This window comes from Culex quinquefasciatus, chromosome 2 (assembly GCF_015732765.1).
Source record: "Culex quinquefasciatus strain JHB chromosome 2, VPISU_Cqui_1.0_pri_paternal, whole genome shotgun sequence".
NCBI lineage: Eukaryota > Metazoa > Arthropoda > Insecta > Diptera > Culicidae > Culex > Culex quinquefasciatus.
In genome coordinates, this window is record NC_051862.1 from 67,315,359 (window position 1) to 67,338,840 (window position 23,482).

The following is a 23,482-nucleotide window of genomic DNA, read 5'->3' on the forward strand; positions in this document are numbered from 1 at the left end:
AACTAAAAACTAAAAACTAAAAACTAAAAACTAAAAACTAAAAACTAAAAACTAAAAACTAAAAACTAAAAACTAAAAACTAAAAACTAAAAACTAAAAACTAAAAACTAAAAACTAAAAACTAAAAACTAAAAACTAAAAACTAAAAACTAAAAACTAAAAACTAAAAACTAAAAACTAAAAACTAAAAACTAAAAACTAAAAACTAAAAACTAAAAACTAAAAACTAAAAACTAAAAACTAAAAACTAAAAACTAAAAACTAAAAACTAAAAACTAAAAACTAAAAACTAAAAACTAAAAACTAAAAACTAAAAACTAAAAACTAAAAACTAAAAACTAAAAACTAAAAACTAAAAACTAAAAACTAAAAACTAAAAACTAAAAACTAAAAACTAAAACTAAAAACTAAAAACTAAAAACTAAAAACTAAAAACTAAAAACTAAAAACTAAAAACTAAAAACTAAAAACTAAAAACTAAAAACTAAAAACTAAAAACTAAAAACTAAAAACTAAAAACTAAAAACTAAAAACTAAAAACTAAAAACTAAAAACTAAAAACTAAAAACTAAAAACTAAAAACTAAAAACTAAAAACTAAAAACTAAAAACTAAAAACTAAAAACTAAAAACTAAAAACTAAAAACTAAAAACTAAAAACTAAAAACTAAAAACTAAAAACTAAAAACTAAAAACTAAAAACTAAAAACTAAAAACTAAAAACTAAAAACTAAAAACTAAAAACTAAAAACTAAAAACTAAAAACTAAAAACTAAAAACTAAAAACTAAAAACTAAAAACTAAAAACTAAAAACTAAAAACTAAAAACTAAAAACTAAAAACTAAAAACTAAAAACTAAAAACTAAAAACTAAAAACTAAAAACTAAAAACTAAAAACTAAAAACTAAAAACTAAAAACTAAAAACTAAAAACTAAAAACTAAAAACTAAAAACTAAAAACTAAAAACTAAAAACTAAAAACTAAAAACTAAAAACTAAAAACTAAAAACTAAAAACTAAAAACTAAAAACTAAAAACTAAAAACTAAAAACTAAAAACTAAAAACTAAAAACTAAAAACTAAAAACTAAAAACTAAAAACTAAAAACTAAAAACTAAAAACTAAAAACTAAAAACTAAAAACTAAAAACTAAAAACAAGAAACAAGAAACAAGAAACAAGAAACAAGAAACAAGAAACAAGAAACAAGAAACAAGAAACAAGAAACAAGAAACAAGAAACAAGAAACAAGAAACAAGAAACAAGAAACAAGAAACAAGAAACAAGAAACAAGAAACAAGAAACAAGAAACAAGAAACAAGAAACAAGAAACAAGAAACAAGAAACAAGAAACAAGAAACAAGAAACAAGAAACAAGAAACAAGAAACAAGAAACAAGAAACAAGAAACAAGAAACAAGAAACAAGAAACAAGAAACAAGAAACAAGAAACAAGAAACAAGAAACAAGAAACAAGAAACAAGAAACAAGAAACAAGAAACAAGAAACAAGAAACAAGAAACAAGAAACAAGAAACAAGAAACAAGAAACAAGAAACAAGAAACAAGAAACAAGAAACAAGAAACAAGAAACAAGAAACAAGAAACAAGAAACAAGAAACAAGAAAGAAAAAACAAGAAACAAGAAACAATAAACCTTATAATGTGAGAGAAATAACAAACTTGAAGAATCCTGATTCTGTTATCTCATGTAATTAAGACTACCATGTAAAAAAAATCTCATCCAACAAAAACGACTTCAACTCTCCTCTGCGTCAACTCATTAGAAGTTCAATAAATCTTTCAACTACGCATTGCACCCTCTCATCATCCTTCTCGGCTGAAGTATCTCTTCGTCAGATTGAGCACAGTCAGACAAAAAAGGCAAAAGTATAAAAAGACAGATTGAAGGTATCAGTGCCTGATTGGTTATCGATTTCTCGCTTGGGCAGGCTTCCATCAGCTGCTTTCAGAGTTCTGTTGAAATCAAGCCACCACTGTTGGGCAAATATTGATTCAAATTTCTCTTCCTTCAGATCTCTCCACAGCACAGCAGCCACCCAAATCTGGTAAAGCTAATGACAAAGATGGTGGTACCATCATCGGGATAATAGCATAAAGAGTCGTTGCTGGAGCGAAGAAGAAAAATCCTGTAGGAAAATCAGGGAGTGAAAAAATGTAAACGAATCTTGGAACCGGAAGCGGAGTCGATAAATTTCGCCAACTCATGCCGCTTTTGTAGTTCCTTGAGCTGCGTCGTCGTCGTCTTCTGGTTGATGGAAGTCCTTTTTTCCCTGGGCAGGAACGATCGGGACTTTTCCTCTGACTCAGCAGAAAATAAAAATCCACCCTCCCTCCTCCCTGCCCACCAAAGCTTTCGCAATGATGAAAAGTTTTCTTTATGCTTGATGCTTTCCACTTAAGTTTTCCTTTGCCGCCACTTTTTTCTCTCGACGGCTAGTGATTTTCTTTGCTGATGTTGTTCTGGGGAAAAAAGCGCGGGAACATTTGCAGCCCGAGCATTTTGCCTCCAATTTTTCCATCGGCCAGCAGCGGAGAGTTGGTTTTTGGTATAGTTTTCCAGACGGAGACTTTTCCAACAGTGACGAGGACGGCGATAAGGACCAGGTTAAGGGGGTGGGGAACGAACGGTGAGGGGATGGGCGAAGGAAAAAAGCTCAACAGAACGACAAAAAGTGACTTCATATAAGTTATTGCCATTTTATGTTCTCTGGAGCCTCCAGCAAAAGCAGTGGAGTAATGTGCTGTGCTAGGCGATACTAGCGAATCTATGACATTTCCCCGAAACCCATATTACCGAAGGGACATTTCCCCGAATTCCAATTTCCCGAAAAGACACTTCCCCTAATAGTCATTTCCCCGAATTCCATTTACCCGAATTTCCCATTTCCCCTAATCGTCCACATCCCCGAATGCCATTTTCCCGAATGGGCCACAATCCCGAATGTCATTTACCCGATTAGTCATATCCCTGAATAGCCATTTCCCTGAACGCCATTTCCCCGAACGCGGTCAGAGCGCGCGCGCTCCTGGGCACCGGGCATTTCGGCTTGACCGCGTTCGGGGAAATAGCATTTTACAGTCGACTCTCTGCTTGTCAATATCCAAGGGACCGTCGAGGAAGAGAATCATCAGATTACAGAACGATGCAAAATGAAGACTCGATTGAAAATATTTTTTTCTTGATACCCAGCTATGGGAGAGAATCATGGCGACGTCCATCAAACAAAAACAAAGTAATGTCAAACACCCTTTAAAGCTTCGTTTCGCCAAGAAAAATGTCTATGCAAGCCATGAAAACTGAAATTATTGACAACCGGAAGAGATTTTTAAAGCAAACAGGTACTGAAGAATTCATCGATAGATGGAGAATTATTGATATCAAGAAGATGGACAACCAGAGAGTCGACTGTATAAGAAAAAAAATGATGGCAATTTTTATCACATCAAACTACATATAATATTTCTTGAAAGGTTCGTATTGGCCTTGAATGATCAACTTTCTTTTTGGCTTCACTCAGAACAGACGTAGCATTTTAGGGGGAAGGGGTGTTGGAAGGTTTGGTACTATTCATTCAAATACAATGAATATTGTTACAGACTTTTTTTTTATATATTCTCAAAACAAATACCTTTTTTTTATAGACATGATAATAATAATGCAATAGAAGTTTTGTTATTTTTTATGATTCAGAAAACATACTGTGCGATTTTCGTAGTACAGAACCCCGTTCACACTGATCATTTTATTCGCATTGCTGGTTTGGGATTTGGCGAAAAGTATAATCAACAAAAATTTGTACCAGCCTTATGACAACTCGATCCAGGGGGGGCATAGTTGATCCATCGAAAAAATGTTGTCTTGTCAAAAACTTTTTTTTGCATAAAAATGAATAAAAAAAAGTTATCAGAAATGGTTTTCAATCGTGTTTCTTACCGTTGTTCGTAAAAATTGACAAAGGGCTTTACTACCCAATTTACAACATTTAATCAACAGCGAGATCATCAGCATACCCGAAAAAGCTGTTTGTTCGGTAAAATTGAGAAAGAAAATAACTGTTAGTCATGGAAAAAGGCTTTAGCGAAAATGATGATTAGGGGATATGCAAATTCGAGTAATTTCAAATTTAAATAAACGGCAATTGGCGTAAGTGTCATTTCGGGGAAATGGCATTCGGGGAAATGGCCGATTAGGGGAAATGGCCAATTAGGGGAAATGACATTCGGGGATATAGCCGATTAGGGGAAATGATATTCGGGGAAATGGCATTCAGGGATGTGGCTGATTAGGGGAAGTGGTATTCGGGGATGTGACCAATTAGGGGAAATGATTTTCGGGGAAATGGCATTCGGGGAAATGTCATTCGGGGAAATGAGCTAGACCCGATACTAGCACCATCGCTACAACTACGGATACTTAAGTAGAAGCATGGGTCCAGCTCAATTCACAAAATTAATTAGAATTGTATGAAAACAGCAGTTATTTTATGTATTTTATGAAATAAGCCTTGAAAAAAAAAACTTCTTTTTGAAATTAAAAATAAGGAAATTGTTAAAAAAAATTGAAAGATAAAATATAAATCAAGTCAAATTTAACTTTGACATGGAATTCCTCGCCCAAAGAAATAAAAGGAGCAACTCCAGCAAACGAAAAGAATAGTGTTGGCGTTTCGTTACGAGGACGAGTTGCGGCTTCAGGGAAGGCGGCAAAAATCGATAAAATAGTCTTTATGATACCATATCGCCGAGTGGAAGCAAGAATCTCGGCGGGAAACTATACACCACCCTCGGGATACTATCGTCGTCGTGTTCCTGTGTATGCAGAAGAGCTTTTTTGGATCCAAATTGCTTTTCATCGGCGTTCGGTTGGAAGAATTGTGTGCTGAAAACGATACAATCGCTGATCTTTCTTATTTTTTTTTAAGTTTTTCAAGCAAATTATGTTTTGGCTTGAAATTTGAGCTTCAAATATTTCCGATAACATCAAGTTTAAATACAAGTCACTGACAAACAAAATCAAAAGCAGAATCGACAGTCTCAATTACATCCGGTGACTTTCGGTGTATCCCCTTTACGCAAGCCACCCTGTGAGAACTCCAGCAAATCGTGGAGGCGTGCTCCGAACGCAGAAATTTTCGACCAATTCCAAAATGGTTCGCGGTATCTTTTGAAACCAAGAGTGAAACTGGACCTTTTTGAACAAGTTGACTGTTTGCCAAATTTGAAGGTCATCCAATAAGTGCGTTTTTTGACAGAATTGGTTGTTCAAAAAATTGTTGATACCAAATTGAAAATTAAAAAATGGCAAGAACATCTCTTAAAATACAACAAAAAGTAAACCACCAGCATCAACCATGGAACGAGAATAAATGTATCAAATTTTATTTTATGACGATCGTAAAAATGTTTGAAACCCGTCGAGCTCGGTGACCCGAACTTCCAGACACCAACGCGAACATACGAGAAATTGTGGAGCTTTACCGCACAGAAAAAAATCAATTCTCGGAACCGTGAAATCAGTTCACGATTATGAGAACCACGAAGGAATATATTCACGTTTATGGTGCAAATGCACCATACTCATGAATAATTTCCTTCGTGGATCTCACATTCGTGAACTTAATTCACGATTACGGGAATTGATTTTTTTCTGTGCGCATGGCATGTGGTCCTGATGGCCGTCAGGAGGGACACCTTAACTTTTTTCGCGAAGAATCGATGAGGTTGTACTCTGTTGCCTTATATGACTGGTTTTTAAAAGCTGAATTAATATTGTTTGATCAAATTTGTTTAAATTTTGTTCAAAATGATGATTTTATATTAATTTGAAAATTGTAAACTAGTTCAAGCAAGCACAACTCCACCTATATCTCTCCAGGGATCAATTATGAACGCAGCTTCTACGTGATGTTAAAGTGATTGTTGGCTCATTTTTGCTCCCAGGACGGTGTGAACAAAGTTTTTACACTCAAATGAGGAATTACAAATTCTCCACAAATTCCGGACATTGGTTTGATCCGTATTTTTTTTTTATTTGGCTCTAATTTTTTGGGGGCCTTCCCTATGACCAAAGGAACTATTGGTTTATCCATACAAGTTTCCATACATTTTTAGCAGCTGTCCATACAAAAATAGTATGTAAATATTCGAAAATCTATGAATATTGTGTATCTTTATCTTTTCTCCATATATTTTTACGATTTTTCCCATAAAAACTTCAAGGGCTTAGCTTGCTTTCAAAATGTAGCCTCGATGAAACCCGGATATGGACCATCCTAGTTTCCACAAGGTTTATGGATGGCCTTAGAAAAGAAAAACAAACAGAAAAAGAAAATTCCAAAATCTCACAGAAGACTCTTTTTTGCTAATGCCAGTACGGTTCTATTTTCAATAATAATATTATGAAACATTTGTGAAATTTTCTGATCTTTTCGAAAAACATTGTGGAAAATTTTGGAATCAAGGCTCAAGGCTTTTTAAAGGACCAAATATTTAATATAACGCCCTTTTGAAATGTTAGTCTTGATTTCAAACATATGAAAATATTGTTTTCGAAAAGATTGGAAAATTTCACGTATGTTTCATATTTTAACATTGAAAATCGGACCATTAGTTGTATCGACAATACAAAATACTATGGGTTGTTTGGGTGAGACTTGGAAAACATCAATTTTCCTGTTTCTAAACCTTCGCATGGCAATATTTAAGCAATTAAGGGTCAGCTTTTCAAAAATATTTTTTTTCAAAAGTGGCAAAAAATGGGCAATAACAAAAAAAATAATAACGGCGACTATTTTCAAAAAAGTTACCTAAAACTTTAACTTGAAAACGGTGCACTTTATCAATATTTTACTTCAGTACTTTTTGATTGCAAATTCGATTTTTCATCGAAAAAGGAAGTTGAAAAATTTGTGCGACCAATATTTCGATTTTTTTAAATCAATATAGATTAAAACAATTATAACTCGGTCAGAGATTTTTTGCCCGTTCTGGAAATTTCTGAAGAGCTGGCATATGATGTCCCCTAAACATATCAAGAAATAAAAAAATTAAAAAAGGTATTTTTTGCAAAACAAGTTAAATAAAAAAATTACAAATAGTTCAATTAAAAATCACCAAAAAAAAATTTACCGTATATCATTTTTTCCAGTGTAGTCCACATCCATACCTACAACTTTGCCGAAGACACCAAATCGATCAAAAAATTCCTTCCTGCTCATGAGGGTGCCCAGAAAAGATGACCCTCTGCTCCACAAGCGGAAAACGGTTTTTTGGGTTATTTTAAGCATCTGTGCAAATTTTGAGCGAAATTGGTTGAGATTAACCCATTGATACTGGAAGGCGAAGTTTGCATGGGAAAAATTGAAAAAATGTATGGGAAACTCATTTTTCTTACGGAACAATAATCAGCTTGTGGAGCGAGGTTATGAGAAAAAGTCCCATATTCTAAGCACCCTACTGCTCATCTATCTTCGGCAAGTTTGTGAATTAGAAACAATCTTTTTTTTATTTCACTTTTTGAATCATGATTTTTTATTATTTAAATATTTGTTTTTTACTTTTTTCTTGATTTTGAACCATTTACCTATTTGACAGACATTTTGAATGGAAATGAAGATTAATAAATCGCCTGAAACCAGATTTAAAAAAAAAGCATTTTTTGATATTTTAGAATTGTGCCCATTGTTGCCGAAGTCTGAACAAAATGGAAACGAAACAGGAAAAAAAATAGGTTTTTTGGTAATCAAGCAAATTGCACTCAACTTTCCAATGCCAATTTAAAAAAAAATACTACCAATCGTCCCCAAATTTTGGGGAGTTGCTTGAAAAAGAAATTAAAAATTGCTGTTCTACTAAAAACAATTTTGTACACATGTGAAGAAGGCACCAAAAACCTCAAGGTGGATTGAGCAATGTTTTTAGAATGTTTATGAGCAAATTGATGATTTGTGTCTAAAAGTAAATAAAACACGATATTTTTTCCCGCGATTTTTGCCAACTCAGATTTCAAGATACATATTTTCGACTACTTACAAACCAAATATCTAGTGTTTGCGATGATGCCTCTGGTAAATTTGTTCGAAGAATGCGTAATATGCCACAAAATTAACCGATCTTTTATTCAGCAAAGCAAACAGTTAGATAACTCTTTACACTGCAAATTAAATCTTTAAATCAAATTGTATCACAAATTTTGGCAAATTAGGACTGAATCTTTATTTCACTATTACTGCTAAAATATCTCAGGAAAGAGAGAATAGAGCAACTTGAGTGCTTAGTGAAACTCTTTTTAGGAATTTGAGCACTCATTAGGTTAAAATATACCTAATTTTTGTAGCTATAAAGCGCTTCAGCCAATAATTGCCAGAGATCTCTCGTTTGGGTGTATCCAAGATTCGTTTTGGGGAGTTGGTATGATATGTGATCGATAATTTATGACGATCTGTCAGGACACGCGAAACGAGTTTTCGATTGATATACTCCTAAAGAGTGGGACGACTGGTCGATATGGCGTAAAGGGGTTAAGGAACAAAATAGAGACATTCGTAATTTATGGCACGTTGGAAAATTTATTGAGAATCTCGAATAAAACAGATAGAAAATAAAATGAACACTCTTATTTAATTTTCTAGTATGACCTCATAATCTAGAACCAAATTAAAAGTATGACTAAGTAACAACTTCTCACGATTCCAAAACCGTCAAGTCTAGAAGCATTAAATTGTCATACTGAGCTAAAGTGCGTCTATCAAAATCCCTCCATATTGTTGCGAGAAAGAAACGAGGCCGTTCCAGAACGAAAGCGATTTTGCAGAGCTCACTCGTTCTGAGTCAAGGAGTATGTGGCGTTACGATATTTGCATAAACAATAAAAAATATTGGCGACATACGCACACACACACACGCTGTTGATTCGAGCAGTCAGTGTGGGGAGTAACATACACACTTACTCTTGATGGCGCTGTCGTTCAAGTCATATTTTTCATTCTTTTATGGGTATTGTTGGCCTGACGCCACATATTACTTGTATTGCTGAATGACGACATGTATACGAGGGAATATCTGGCAGTGTAGTTCGTTGGAGGAAGCTTTGAAGTTTGATGATTCTGAATTGAGAGATTTGAAACTACTCAACATTTGGTTACAATGTTTTTTGAAAATTCATTTAAAAAAAATAGTATTTCAATGATACAGTACAGACTCAATTAAACGATTTTAGAATAATCGAAATACAAAATACTTCCTCTCAAAATTAAACTTACATCGCAAAAACATGAACTATTTCCTTAAATTCCTCCGGTTCTCCATAGCGCCGAAGGCCACGCAACATATCTTTGCCCAACCAGCACGCCGTAATTACTGTGTTAACACTAATTACGCAACTTGCTCGGGTAGTCTCCAGCAGTGCCAACTGAAACCCTCCGGCCAGTCAGTCAGTTCATCAGTCCAGTGCTGCCAGTCCACAGTGTTGAATCGTTATTCGCACAGCTCCACAAAACGCGTGCGTGCGTTCGCTTCTTCCCATTCTGCGATGATGGATTAATTGTATTTAATTTGTTACAATTCTGTAAACAATATTCACCCGTGTGTTTGTTGGCTCACGAATCTGCGAGCGAAGCGCGAATTTAATTGAGTTTTCTGGAACGCCGTGTTCGCGTGCCACTCGGTCGTGATTCAATGAACCATTCAATTGCCGGTCTTGGAGGGGGGGGGGGGGGGCAGCCGCGCCATGGAGATGGGTCATCAAACCAACTCCCGAGACCGAATGGATACCACACCACACCACTCGGAGGCCACATCAAGCGAACCAACGCGTGGATGTGCTCAAATGGTCACAGATCGTAAATGAAAAACCCGGGAGAAAAACCGGCCAGGGGCATCCCAAACTGATTCTCTTTCTTCTTGTGGTTAGGGTGGAGGTATCTTTTGTTGAGCTGTGGAACCTTCAAGGTTTGACAAAAAGTAAAAATGTTGATATTGTATCGTTTTCGCTGTTGTTGCAACCTGCTGGAAATGCCAAAAGATGGTGTTTTGCATTGACATTTTTTTACGATTTTAACTTACTTTTTACTCAGGCGTTTTTAAAAATTAAAAACGAGGATTACATACGAAAACTTAAATGTTTATATCACAGAATCAGAAATTATGTGACTTTGCCAAAGGTGCATATAGTAAACTATTAAACATGGACCGATTCGGATGCCAGCGTCCTCCACCAAAACTTTGTAATATCCATTCCAAAATGTTTATTTATTAATTTAAAGGTATTATAAAGACACAAGCCTTACCCGGCAAACTTCGTCCTGCCCTTTTTTGGTTTCTTGACGTTTCTTGCTTGTTTGCTAATTCAGCCTCCTGTGATCAAAATTTGATTTTACGCAGCTTTTCCCATACAATTTGCCGATGCTCCGGAATCAGTTCCAGAGTAGCCAAAGTGTCATTTAGTTAGCGTATAAACCTTCCTTGGGCTTATACGAACCTAACGCAACAAAAAGCGCCTCGATCCGACGTTCCGTGTTCAACTGATTCGCGTTCGAACAAAACCATCGAATTTTTTTATATATATAGATAGATATAGAAGAAGATAGAAGAAGATTAATTTGAATTCTATGTTAACAAAATTAAGTTTTGATAAGTTCTAATAAAAATTTACGAAGTTTTATAAGCTTTTATACAAAGAAGCAGTTTTTTAGATTTTTCTCGGTTTGTTCTAGAGTTTGTTTGAACGAAAAGTACATTAATTTTCCCGTAAAATCCTTAATTTTTTTGCAGTTGAACAACGAAAAATTGCAGATTTTTTAAAGCTGTTTTTGTATTTTTTTTCGATTACGTTATCAAATTGGGTGTCGAATTTTACACAAAAGTCCTTTGGAAAAAAAACATCACCATTTCGGGCTGCAAATGAAAAACACGTAATTTTCGGTTGTTCAAGTGAGGGGTTGTGATCAGATAAAAAATTACCCTTTAAGACAAATTTTCATGCAAATTGAAGAGGGGTCGGTGCAACTGCTATGTGAGTTGCAGGAGAATTACCTACCCATTTTTTATTAATCCTTTTATAGAAATTATCTTTTTATAACTTTTTTGGGTAGCTTGAAATATTCTTATGCAAGAATTAAATTTGACTAATTATGAAAAATATTTTAAAAAAATGTTCGCTTGGAAAATCCCTTTAATAATGATTAATTAATTAATTTATGAATAAAGGAAATTAATGTTTACTAGTGCGTCCATCCCGGGAATTCCCGGGACAAAAATCCCGGGATTTTTCCAAAACCGGGAATTCCCGAATCCCGGGATTTTTTAAATTTTATCCCGGGAATTCCCGAAATTGAAAACAAATCAAATTTTGGATTGAAAATTCAGATTTGGTTGTGGAAATAGATGAATAGTTGAATACTTAGTACTCGATAAGAATTTTAAAGCATTCATATTTGTAGCCGGGTCCGGTGGTTTAGTGGTTAGCGTGGTAGCCTCTAAATCCCAGTATGGCCTGGGTTCAATCCCAGACGGACCCAGTGGCATTTTTCAAGACGAGATTTGCCTGATCACGCCTTCTATCGGATGGGGAAGTAAAACGTCGGTCCATTTGCGTAAAAAAGGTTTTGGGTGACTCACCACACATAACCTTCGGACGCCTAGAAATGAGCAGAAACTTGCAACAGAACCCACAAAAGACCCGGGGGTCGTTAAAGTAGATTGCTTTGCTTTTTTTTGTATTCAGCATGTATTAGCATTGATTTGGCTTGTTAGGGAAAATTGATGAAAATTTAGTTTACAGATCCGCAAAATGCCTTGCGCTTTCAATATTTTCTATTAAATTTTATTTATTTAAAAAAGTAAGGAATTTAGACTGCAGTCATTTTTTACATAATGTTCTGATTGTTTTGATTGATTTTAGTTACCTACAACAGGAATATTACTTAACATTTAGTACACCGATTTCCAAATTTATTGCTCTAAAATCTCCTGTATCTATTCAGACTGCAATCCCGATTATCTCCAGTTGGCGGTAGTGACTTAGGGATAATTTTTAAAATATGTTTTAATATAAAACATAAAATTCTAAACTTATCTAAAGTGTTGTTGTTTCAGACAGTTTCAATGAAATGAAATGTGTTGTAGTCATGTTATATAAATAAATAAAAAAGAAATATATATATAAAATTGCGGTTCATTCAAATTCCAAAGCACATCAAAGAGCGATTTTTAATGTATTTTAAGCTATCTTAAAAACTGCTGTCCTTGTTAAGATTGAAGTGTAAATTATCACCAATTAACAGTATTGAGCTAATTCTGTAATTTTAGGCTTGAAAAACATAACAAATATAGTGAAAACATAGATTTTATTACTGCTTCAAAAATTTCCCGGGATCCCGGGAATTCCCGGGATTCCAAAAATATTTTTCCCGTTTCCCGGGAATTTCAAAACCCGGGAAAATTGGACGCCCTAATGTTTACGAAGTTTTGAAACATGGACAGATGATTTAGTTATTCTTCCCCCTTCCCTTTCTAAATTTTGTTTAAAAAATCATGAAAAAAAGTTTGCAAAACTTTAAAACTTCAATGGAACAAAGTGAAGCAATCGATTGTTTCTTGATTCAACAATATATTTGTAGAAAAATTATTTTTATTTTATAGAAATGAAAATTTAAGCCATTTTGAGGCAAAAACAAAAAAAGAAAACATAGATTTTTTTTTCTTTATCAAAATACTGTGACACTTTTTCAGTATCGATGTTTCAAAAAATAAGGCTTGAAAATAATTTTGATTTATTTTCAGGGTACAAATTAATAAGTAAACTTTTTTCTGCTCTTAAAATTATGATATTATGAACTAATCATAACATTTGATCTGTTTAAAAATGAATGTTTTGAAGTTTTTCAAATGTTTGATTGATTTGAAAAAAATGTAATTCGAAAAATCGGATGATTTCACAACATTTTTTTTGGCATTGAAATTCACAAGAATGAAAAAATCGTATTTCTTTTTCAATTTTCTTTGATAGGCTATATCTAAGCAATAATTGGTCCAGTCATGAATATCCTTGTAAATTTTGGAGAAATTTTCTGATCTTACCTAAAAAAAACTTTTTTTCAGATATAGCAGCTTCACAAAAAACAAAGTCAAGTTATCAGCAAAAAAAAACAATTTAAGTAAATATAGCTTGAAAACGATGCACCTTATCAAAATTTATGTATGATACTTTAAAATTCCAAATTTAATTTTACATCTCAAAAAAACACAGATTGAAGTGAATCTAAAAATAAATTCCAAATATTTTTGTTTTTGCTTTGTCACTTTTTATAGTAATTATAACTATAGATATTATAGATTTTTCGTAAAATTGGAAACATTGCACTTTGAATTTTGGCTAACTTGTGCCAAAGCTCAAAAGCAGTCATTTTTATTTTTTTTTTAAGTTTAGCTTTTTTATGAGAAATTTTAAGCAAAACCTTTTGGTAAACAATTCAAATCGATCAGAAAATCAGTTCTCGAGGCACAGTTTTTGAAAATTAAAACAACCATTTTGTATGAAAAGCTGCCAAAATTGTACGAATACAAAAAAAAACAACAAGTGCTCGAATTAGTGCTAGAGATCCTAAATATATTAATAAACGTCTGCCATTACGGGTTTTGTGTTCTTTTGACCTTAAGACTTCTTATCTTCAAGAATTATCACTTTTTTCTTGTCCAATATACTTCTCATAGCCACATGACTTCGTAAAGTCTTGAAGACTTCGTCTAGCTTTTTATGCTTCTTCCTTCTTATTACATCTTTTATTCTTGTTTACTTGGTTTACTTGTTTACCTTATTAATTATTCTACTTTTCCAGATTTATTCAAGCCTCCATTACAATTCCATAGCAGGTCCCCTCACCCTATCGTGTTGTTTTTTTGCGCGCAGACATTCCCGCGAATGTGCCATAAAAACGTTTTTCAATAAAAATATTTAGACAGCATGATGTATGCGCGTGTGTGATTTAATTTTAGCTCAATCAAAGGTCTTTTCTTCACTTGGACTGCTTGCTGCTGCTGCTGCTGCTGTTTTGTGTGGCAAATAGCTTCCACTAATTTTCCGTCGTTTTTCCATCTCTCTCCTCTCCTCCTTGCAGATCTCTGGCCAACATCAACCATCATCCAGCGGCAGCAGTTTGAAAGGTATGCGTTCAATTATTTCAACAACTTATCTGCGGCGAGGCGTTTGGCGAAAGATATCCGAGGCATTTCTTGGCGTGCACAACATAAATTAAGTCATCATTTGCCACCAGCCGGTCCGTCAGTTTGCGCGCTGGCTGACAGGCAGGCAGTGCAGTCTTTGGTCGTCGATGAGTGCGCGCAGATCTGGGCGGCCCAGGAAGGCATTCGAGGGTTAATCTCTGTCAGTCGCAGGCAGTCTGGGCGGCTGCCCTGGAGGCACTTTGTCGGTGCGAACTTGGCGGGTTGGGTAGCAGAAATGGGAGGTGACTCATTGATGGGTGGTGAAGCTAAATTCATTCATTAGATCAGCCAAGTGGGGACAGTTTTGAGATTGATGCTAAGGGAAGTATTCACCTCAGAGTTAGTTAAAATACTTCGTTTTTGGGTTTCCCCGTCTTCAGCGTAACACATTTTCAATATTTATAAAAAAAATAAAATGAATAAATAAAATACGTAGTAAACATCACCCTTGACAATCGTCAAGTGCAAAATAACATGAATTAAAGAAATCATGAAACTCAAGAAAAGAAATTCTTTGATCAGCATCCATTGAGTGATTCAATAGCTCAAATGGTTTTTTTTTCTATTTAAATTGTCTAGACAAGACATCTTCATGGAACCAGCCAAAAACCAAAAGAAAATGTAAGCGATATTCAGTCACTTGACGAAAAACAGCAACCATAAAATACGAATCGATTTTTTTATTGTCTTGAGTTTGCGAGAAAAACTCCAAAGTCAAAGTGAAAGAAAATGCTCGGCATTTTGCTTGCTTCCAAAAGTTTCGAGTGTTGTGTTGTTGTTTTACGATGAATTCCACCGATTGATCGCTGAATTTGCTTTGAAGTTCCAAGGATAGATATTTGACTAAAAGGTACGAGAAATCATGGTAAAATTACGATCACTGTTCATTTGAAGCTCATGTTTTAATTGGTTTGCGTTGAATCTTTGATCTTAAAAGTATTTTGTAAAAGCGAGTAGATAACCAATAAATTGTGAATTTCGCAGACAAATCATATATGACACAAAATATGGAAAATAACTTTAAATATCTGGATTTTAAAGTATCCTCAAAATCTCCAAAACCTCAACCTATTTCTCCCATCCAAGAGGTTATTGTTCCCAAATTTTAGGACTAGATTCCAGAGCTGCTGCCCTGGCTGGCGGCGGCAGCCTGCTGGGACATCGCTGAACGAAAAACTGGGGAGTCTGTCGGCATGTTTGATCTCTGGCGGCACGGTCGACATTCGGCACGGTTTGATACACGCAAAACAAGCTTGTTAGATGAGTATCGCGCGCGACTTCTCTAGAGAGGTCCCTCCAGAAGAGGAGAAACATGAAAAGGGAAGAGGGGAGAACCGCTAACTAGAAGAGTGTCGTGTTTGGTATGTGGAGTTTTTCGGAGAGTTTTTGGGCTTAATTTTTCGGTTTTTGCTTCGTTTAGGGGTGTCGGGGAAAATTAATGATGGAGCAAACCGGAGCAATTTCGGGCGGGGACCTCGTGGGACTTCGATGTGACGTTCAGTCATTAGAGCCGGGTCAGTGGTGTGGCAGGATTGCGGCGGGCCTAATTAAGATGCATTGCGTTATTCTGGTAATATATTTGATCAATAATTTTCAAACCGCGTATTTTTTTTGTTAAATTCATTAATCAAATGAAATTGAATTTGTTGTATTTTTTTTTAAGTGTTGATTTTCTCACACAAAGATGTCACAATATGTATGCCGGAAATTTTCGATAAATAAAGTGTTCAAATAATAAAAAGTACTTTAAATTGAAAGTGATTATGCATACATCCACATCCGTTTACAGTATTCCTACTAAACCGTGCTCTTTATCCTTTCATATGCCGGTGCCCTGTTGTGGGTTTAGAACTGTGTTCAATAAGTCAATAGTAACTGTATGTTTTTAGAAAAAAAAGACCGTACGCTACTTAAATTTCTGATTGACGAATCAATTTCAATAACATTCAAACCTCTTTTTACGCGAATTTTGGTTCTCGCGTAAAAAAAAATCGCGTAGAAAAAGTTCGCGCTATTTTGAATTTTTCGCGTAAAAAGAAATCGCGCTATTTTGAATTGCTCGCGTAAAAAGAGTTTTCAGTATTTTTTTGTTTTATAAAGTATTATATTTTTTCATAATAATAATGTACAGTCATCCCACATATTCGGAACACCCACAAATTCGGAACACTTTTGTGGTAATTTGTCAATAACATGCCAAATGCAGCTTTTCTGTCGACCCTACTATTTTTAGGACCTTCATTTTGGACATTCTCTTGCTATTTCACTGGTAAAAGTAGTACTTTTTGAACAAAAAACCTCTTTTCAAGACTATTTTATCCAGAGCAGCTAAACACTGCCTCCAAATTGTCTGTTTCACAATTGTGGGATGTTATTGTGCTTCCCACAATTGTGGAACACCTGAATTTAACTGATATTTTTACAAAAAAAAGTTATCAGACCATTCATAAAACATAACTAAGCATGAGTTTCGTTGGTTTCAGTGCCTGAAGTCATTATTTTGTAAAAATGATATACTCATGGAGAGAACCAAAGTTTGTTTACATCCGTAAGAAAAAAGTGTTCCGAATTTGTGGATTTCAGGGGTCAAAGTTTTTCTTCAAAAACTTTATAAAAAAGTTAAAATTTGCAGTTGTTCGATACAGCATTCGAAAGATCGCAAGAAAAGCTTTCAAATGAAGGTAAAAGCGAATCATTAAGTTCCACGCGGACTGATGAAAAGTTGGTACATTTTTTAACATAAAAAATCGAACAATTTAAAAAAAACCATGCGTCTCCTCCCAATTATATGAGCCATCTACAAGAATATGGAAGCGCCTGGTGCATAGCCATTTCCTTTAAGCACAACGGAAACAACCAATACAAATGTATAAAAAGTTGTCAAGTTCTCGGGGTCCACAGCTAGCATTTTTATACGATTATAAAAATAAATATTAAAAGTTTAAAATTAATTTATTTAAAAACATATTTTTGATTTATTTGTTTACTAAAATTTTATGTATCTCAAAGATCTATGGGTACTTCGGGATGTCCATGGTCATCCAAGGACTGCCTGGAGTTAAGATCTACGAGTCTACCGCCGTAACAAGCAAGAGGTCGTCGGATTTTGACCCCGGATCATGTGCGTATAGCATCAGTGCATATGGTAGACTACTGTATGAATGTGTTGGGATGTTCATGGGCATCCGAGGACTCCCTGGAGTTAAGATCTACGAGTCTACCGCCGTAACAAGCAAGAGGTCGTTGGATTTTGACCCCGGATCATGTGCGTATAGCATCAGTGCATATGGTAGACTACTGTATGAATGTGTTGGGATGTTCATGGTCATCCAAGGACTCCCTGGAGTTAAGATCTACGAGTCTACCGCCGTAACAAGCAAGAGGTCGTCGGATTTTGACCCCGGATCATATGCGTATAGCATCAGTGCATATGGTAGACTACTATATGAATGTGTTGGGATGTTCATGGTCATCCAAGGACTCCTGGAGTTAAGATCTACGAGTCTACCGCCGTAACAAGCAAGAGGTCGTTGGATTTTGACCCCGGATCATGTGCGTATAGCATCAGTGCATATGGTAGACTACTATATGAATGTGTTGGGATGTTCATGGTCATCCAAGGACTCCCTGGAGTTAAGATCTACGAGTCTACCGCCGTAACAAGCAAGAGGTCGTCGGATTTTGACCCCGGATCATGTGCGTATAGCATCAGTGCATATGGTAGACTACTATATGAATGTGTTGGGATGTTCATGGTCATGCAAGGACTCCCTGGAGTTAAGATCTACGAGTCTACCGCCGTAACAAGCAAGAGGTCGTCGGATTTTGACCCCGGATCATATGCGTATAGCATCAGTGCATATGGTAGACTACTATATGAATGTGTTGGGATGTTCATGGTCATCCAAGGACTCCCTGGAGTTAAGATCTACGAGTCTACCGCCGTAACAAGCAAGAGGTCGTCGGATTTTGACCCCGAATCATGTGCGTATAGCATCAGTGCATATGGTAGACTACTATATGAATGTGTTGGGATGTTCATGGTCATCCAAGGACTCCCTGGAGTTAAGATCTACGAGTCTACCGCCGTAACAAGCAAGAGGTCGTCGGATTTTGACCTCGGATCATGTGCGTATAGCATCAGTGCATATGGTAGACTACTATATGAATGTGTTGGGATGTTCATGGTCATCCAAGGACTCCCTGGAGTTAAGATCTACGAGTCTACCGCCGTAACAAGCAAGAGGTTGTCGGATTTTGACCCCGAATCTTGTGTGTATAGCATCAGTGGATATGGTAGACTACTATATGAATGTGTTGGGATGTTCATGGGCATCCGAGGACTCCCTGGAGTTAAGATCTACGAGTCTACCGCCGTAACAAGCAAGAGGTCGTTGGATTTTGACCCCGGATCATGTGCGTATAGCATCAGTGCATATGGTAGACTACTATATGAATGTGTTGGGATGTTCATGGTCATGCAAGGACTCCCTGGAGTTAAGATCTACGAGTCTACCGCCGTAACAAGCAAGAGGTCGTCGGATTTTGACCCCGGATCATATGCGTATAGCATCAGTGCATATGGTAGACTACTATATGAATGTGTTGGGATGTTCATGGTCATCCAAGGACTCCCTGGAGTTAAGATCTACGAGTCTACCGCCGTAACAAGCAAGAGGTCGTTGGATTTTGACCCCGGATCATGTGCGTATAGCATCAGTGCATATGGTAGACTACTGTATGAATGTGTTGGGATGTTCATGGGCATCCGAGGACTCCCTGGAGTTAAGATCTACGAGTCTACCGCCGTAACAAGCAAGAGGTTGTCGGATTTTGACCCCGGATCATGTGCGTATAGCATCAGTGCATATGGTAGACTACTATATGAATGTGTTGGGATGTTCATGGTCATGCAAGGACTCCTGGAGTTAAGATCTACGAGTCTACCGCCGTAACAAGCAAGAGGTCGTCGGATTTTGACCCCGGATCATATGCGTATAGCATCAGTGCATATGGTAGACTACTATATGAATGTGTTGGGATGTTCATGGTCATCCGAGGACTCCCTGGAGTTAAGATCTACGAGTCTACCGCCGTAACAAGCAAGAGGTCGTTGGATTTTGACCCCGGATCATGTGCGTATAGCATCAGTGCATATGGTAGACTACTATATGAATGTGTTGGGATGTTCATGGTCATCCAAGGACTCCCTGGAGTTAAGATCTACGAGTCTACCGCCGTAACAAGCAAGAGGTCGTCGGATTTTGACCCCAGATCCGAAGATTGGATGCCGGACGTGTTCTGGCTGGCGCGCTCGATGTGCGCGCTTTGCTGGTGGCGTTTGACGTTTGCTGTCTGCTGTCAACTCTCAGTTAACACGGTGGGTGAACGGGTGTGCGCATGGTGGGGTTTCTTCGGTGAACACCGAACAATAGCTTTAACCAGAATTAACACAACAATATAGGTTCTTTGTTCCTTCATTCAAAAGTTGGTAAATTGTTACATTAACTTTTCTTGATCAGTTACTAATCTTCCGTGAATGAGATTAGTTTTTGCATTTATTTCTCTACCTACTACCATTCCAATATCAGCGAGACTCCTGATCTCAGACCGGCGCTGGACGAAACGTAATAAAATCTCAGTGTCTGCAGGAGGAAAAACGTAATAAAACTTTATTACGTTAACATCCGGCATTTCCCAGCCACATGCTTATGCGCTTTAATTTTTTGAATCGTCCTTTGCTAAACGCTACACGATGCGCATGAGCATGTGGCTTAGAAATGAAGGATGTTAACACATTCATATAGTAGTCTACCATATCCACTGATGCTATACACACAAGATTCGGGGTCAAAATCCGACAACCTCTTGCTTGTTACGGCGGTAGACTCGTAGATCTTAACTCCAGGGAGTCCTTGGATGACCATGAACATCCCAACACATTCATATAGTAGTCTACCATATGCACTGATGCTATACGCACATGATCCGGGGTCAAAATCCGACGACCTCTTGCTTGTTACGGCGGTAGACTCGTAGATCTTAACTCCAGGGAGTCCTTGGATGACCATGAACATCCCAACACATTCATATAGTAGTCTACCATATGCACTGATGCTATACGCACATGATCCGGGGTCAAAATCCGACGACCTCTTGCTTGTTACGGCGGTAGACTCGTAGATCTTAACTCCAGGGAGTCCTCGGATGACCATGAACATCCCAACACATTCATATAGTAGTCTACCATATCCACTGATGCTATACACACAAGATTCGGGGTCAAAATCCGACAACCTCTTGCTTGTTACGGCGGTAGACTCGTAGATCTTAACTCCAGGGAGTCCTTGGATGACCATGAACATCCCAACACATTCATATAGTAGTCTACCATATGCACTGATGCTATACGCATATGATCCGGGGTCAAAATCCGACGACCTCTTGCTTGTTACGGCGGTAGACTCGTAGATCTTAACTCCAGGGAGTCCTTGGATGACCATGAACATCCCAACACATTCATACAGTAGTCTACCATATGCACTGATGCTATACGCACATGATCCGGGGTCAAAATCCAACGACCTCTTGCTTGTTACGGCGGTAGACTCGTAGATCTTAACTCCAGGGAGTCCTTGGATGACCATGAACATCCCAACACATTCATATAGTAGTCTACCATATGCACTGATGCTATACGCACATGATCCGAGGTCAAAATCCGACGACCTCTTGCTTGTTACGGCGGTAGACTCGTAGATCTTAACTCCAGGGAGTCCTTGGATGACCATGAACATCCCAACACATTCATACAGTAGTCTACCATATGCACTGATGCTATACGCACATGATCCGGGGTCAAAATCCGACGACCTCTTGCTTGTTACGGCGGTAGACTCGTAGATCTTAACTCCAGGGAGTCCTTGGATGACCATGAACATCCCAACACATTCATACAGTAGTCTACCATATGCACTGATGCTATACGCACATGATCCGGGGTCAAAATCCAACGACCTCTTGCTTGTTACGGCGGTAGACTCGTAGATCTTAACTCCAGGGAGTCCTCGGATGCCCATGAACATCCCAACACATTCATACAGTAGTCTACCATATGCACTGATGCTATACGCACATGATCCGGGGTCAAAATCCGACGACCTCTTGCTTGTTACGGCGGTAGACTCGTAGATCTTAACTCCAGGCAGTCCTTGGATGACCATGGACATCCCGAAGTACCCATAGATCTTTGAGATACATAAAATTTTAGTAAACAAATAAATCAAAAAATATGTTTTTTAAATAAATTAATTTTAAACTTTTAATATTTATTTTTATAATCGTACAAAAATGCTAGCTGTGGACCCCCGAGAACTTGACAACTTTTTATACATTTGTATTGGTTGTTTCCGTTGTGCTTAAAGGAAATGGCTATGCACCAGGCGCTTCCATATTCTTGTAGATGGCTCATATAATTGGGAGGAGACGCATGGTTTTTTTTAAATTGTTCGATTTTTTATGTTAAAAAATGTACCAACTTTTCATCAGTCCGCGTGGACATAAAATCAAATTCTGTCGATTGCATCGGATTCGGGGATGCCTTTTCTCTCAGGAACGGATGAGATATCGTGAATCCGTTGACACAAGTTTTGTTTTGTCGAGTAGTGTAATTGATTTTCTATGGTTTTTTGAACATTGGCCGATCTGTAAACCGTTCCGAATATATGGGGTGACTGTAATTCCAGATTATTCAAAATAGCTTCAGTGACCTGCGCTGTATATTCTACAGCAGGTTGGGATGTTCTGGGTTATCCAAGAACTTCCGGAAGTAATGAACTGATTATCTACCTGTTCAACAAGGGTCTGTACCAGTGTATCCACCATCGTAATAATTACAGGTAGCTTCCGTGACCTACGATGGTTACCTTGTGATCTGTTAGAATGTACTAGGTCATCCAAGAACTCCCGGAAGTTATGGCCTGGATATCTACCTGTTCAACGGGGGTCTGTATGCACATATTAACCATCGGTATAGCTTCAGGTAGCTTCAGTGGACCACGGTGGACACTCTGTGGCATGTTGGATTGTCCTGGCCCGGAAGTCCTGGCCTGGATATTTTCCTGATCAACGCATAAATGTCCCATTAGAATTAGCATTCGCATTTGAGGACGAGTTCCTGGATGTCTCAACACAATCTAACATGTCACAATCCAGAGAGCCCATCGTGGCTCACTGAAGCTACCTGAAGCTATACCGATGGTTAATATAGCCATACAGACCCCCGTTGATCAGGTAGATATCCAGGCCATGACTTCTGGGAGTTCATGGATGACCCAAAACAATCCAATATGCAGCAGAGTGTCCATCGTGGTCCGCTGAAGCTACCTGAAGCTATACCGATGGTTAATATAGCCATATACACTCCCGTTGATCAGGTAGATATCCAGGCCATGACTTCCGGGAGTTTCTGGATGACCTCGTACATTCTAACAGATCGCAGAGAGCCCATCGTGGCTCACTAAAGCTACCTGAAGCTATACCGATGGTTAATATAGCCATATACACTCCCGTTGAACAGGTAGATATCCAGGCCATGACATCCGGGAGTTCCTAGATGACCTCGTACATTCTAACAGATCGCAGAGAGCCCATCGTGGCTCACTGAAGCTACCTGAAGCTATACCGATGGTGAATACACCGGTACAAACACCCGTTGAACAGATAGATATTCTAAACGTGACTTCCGGATGTTCTTAGTTGTCCAGAACATCCCAATATGATGCAGAGTATACCGAAGCTACTAATGGTAAAAACCCTGACTGGGGTCCCCGTTGAACAGGAAGATATGACCATAAGGTTAAGACTTCCGACAGTTTAAAATCGGACCGCGTTATTTTGAATTTTTCGCATAAATTGAGTTCGCGTTATTTTGAATTCTTATAAACATCACGAGTTATCGCGATTTTACGAAAAAAGTTTTGAAAAAGTTGGTCGTCATCGATCATGGCCGATCATGGTCACCCGCGACAGACACGGACGACGGAACAAAGAGAAACGCAAAAAGTAACTTTTTCAAAACTTTTTTTCGTAAAATCGCGATAACTCGTGATGTTTATAAGCAAACCCCTTATGTCTATATATCCAAATTTTTGTAATTGTCTGCTCTACAACTTTGTACAACATTGTTATACTCTAAAAAATAACCCTGCAAAGTTAGAAAAAAACACGAAATTTTAAAATG

General features: G+C 37.1%; 1 long non-coding RNA gene across 1 annotated transcript in view; it reads left to right on the forward strand.

The window, feature by feature from the left end:
* LOC119768022 overlaps window positions 1–14,211 on the forward strand; it is a 91,374-nt gene extending 77,163 nt beyond the window's left edge. Inside the window, exon 3 of the long non-coding RNA XR_005277860.1 lies at window positions 14,136–14,211. This is a non-coding gene — a long non-coding RNA (uncharacterized LOC119768022). The remainder of the gene's footprint in view (window positions 1–14,135) is intronic.
* Window positions 14,212–23,482: the final 9,271 nt, after the last annotated feature.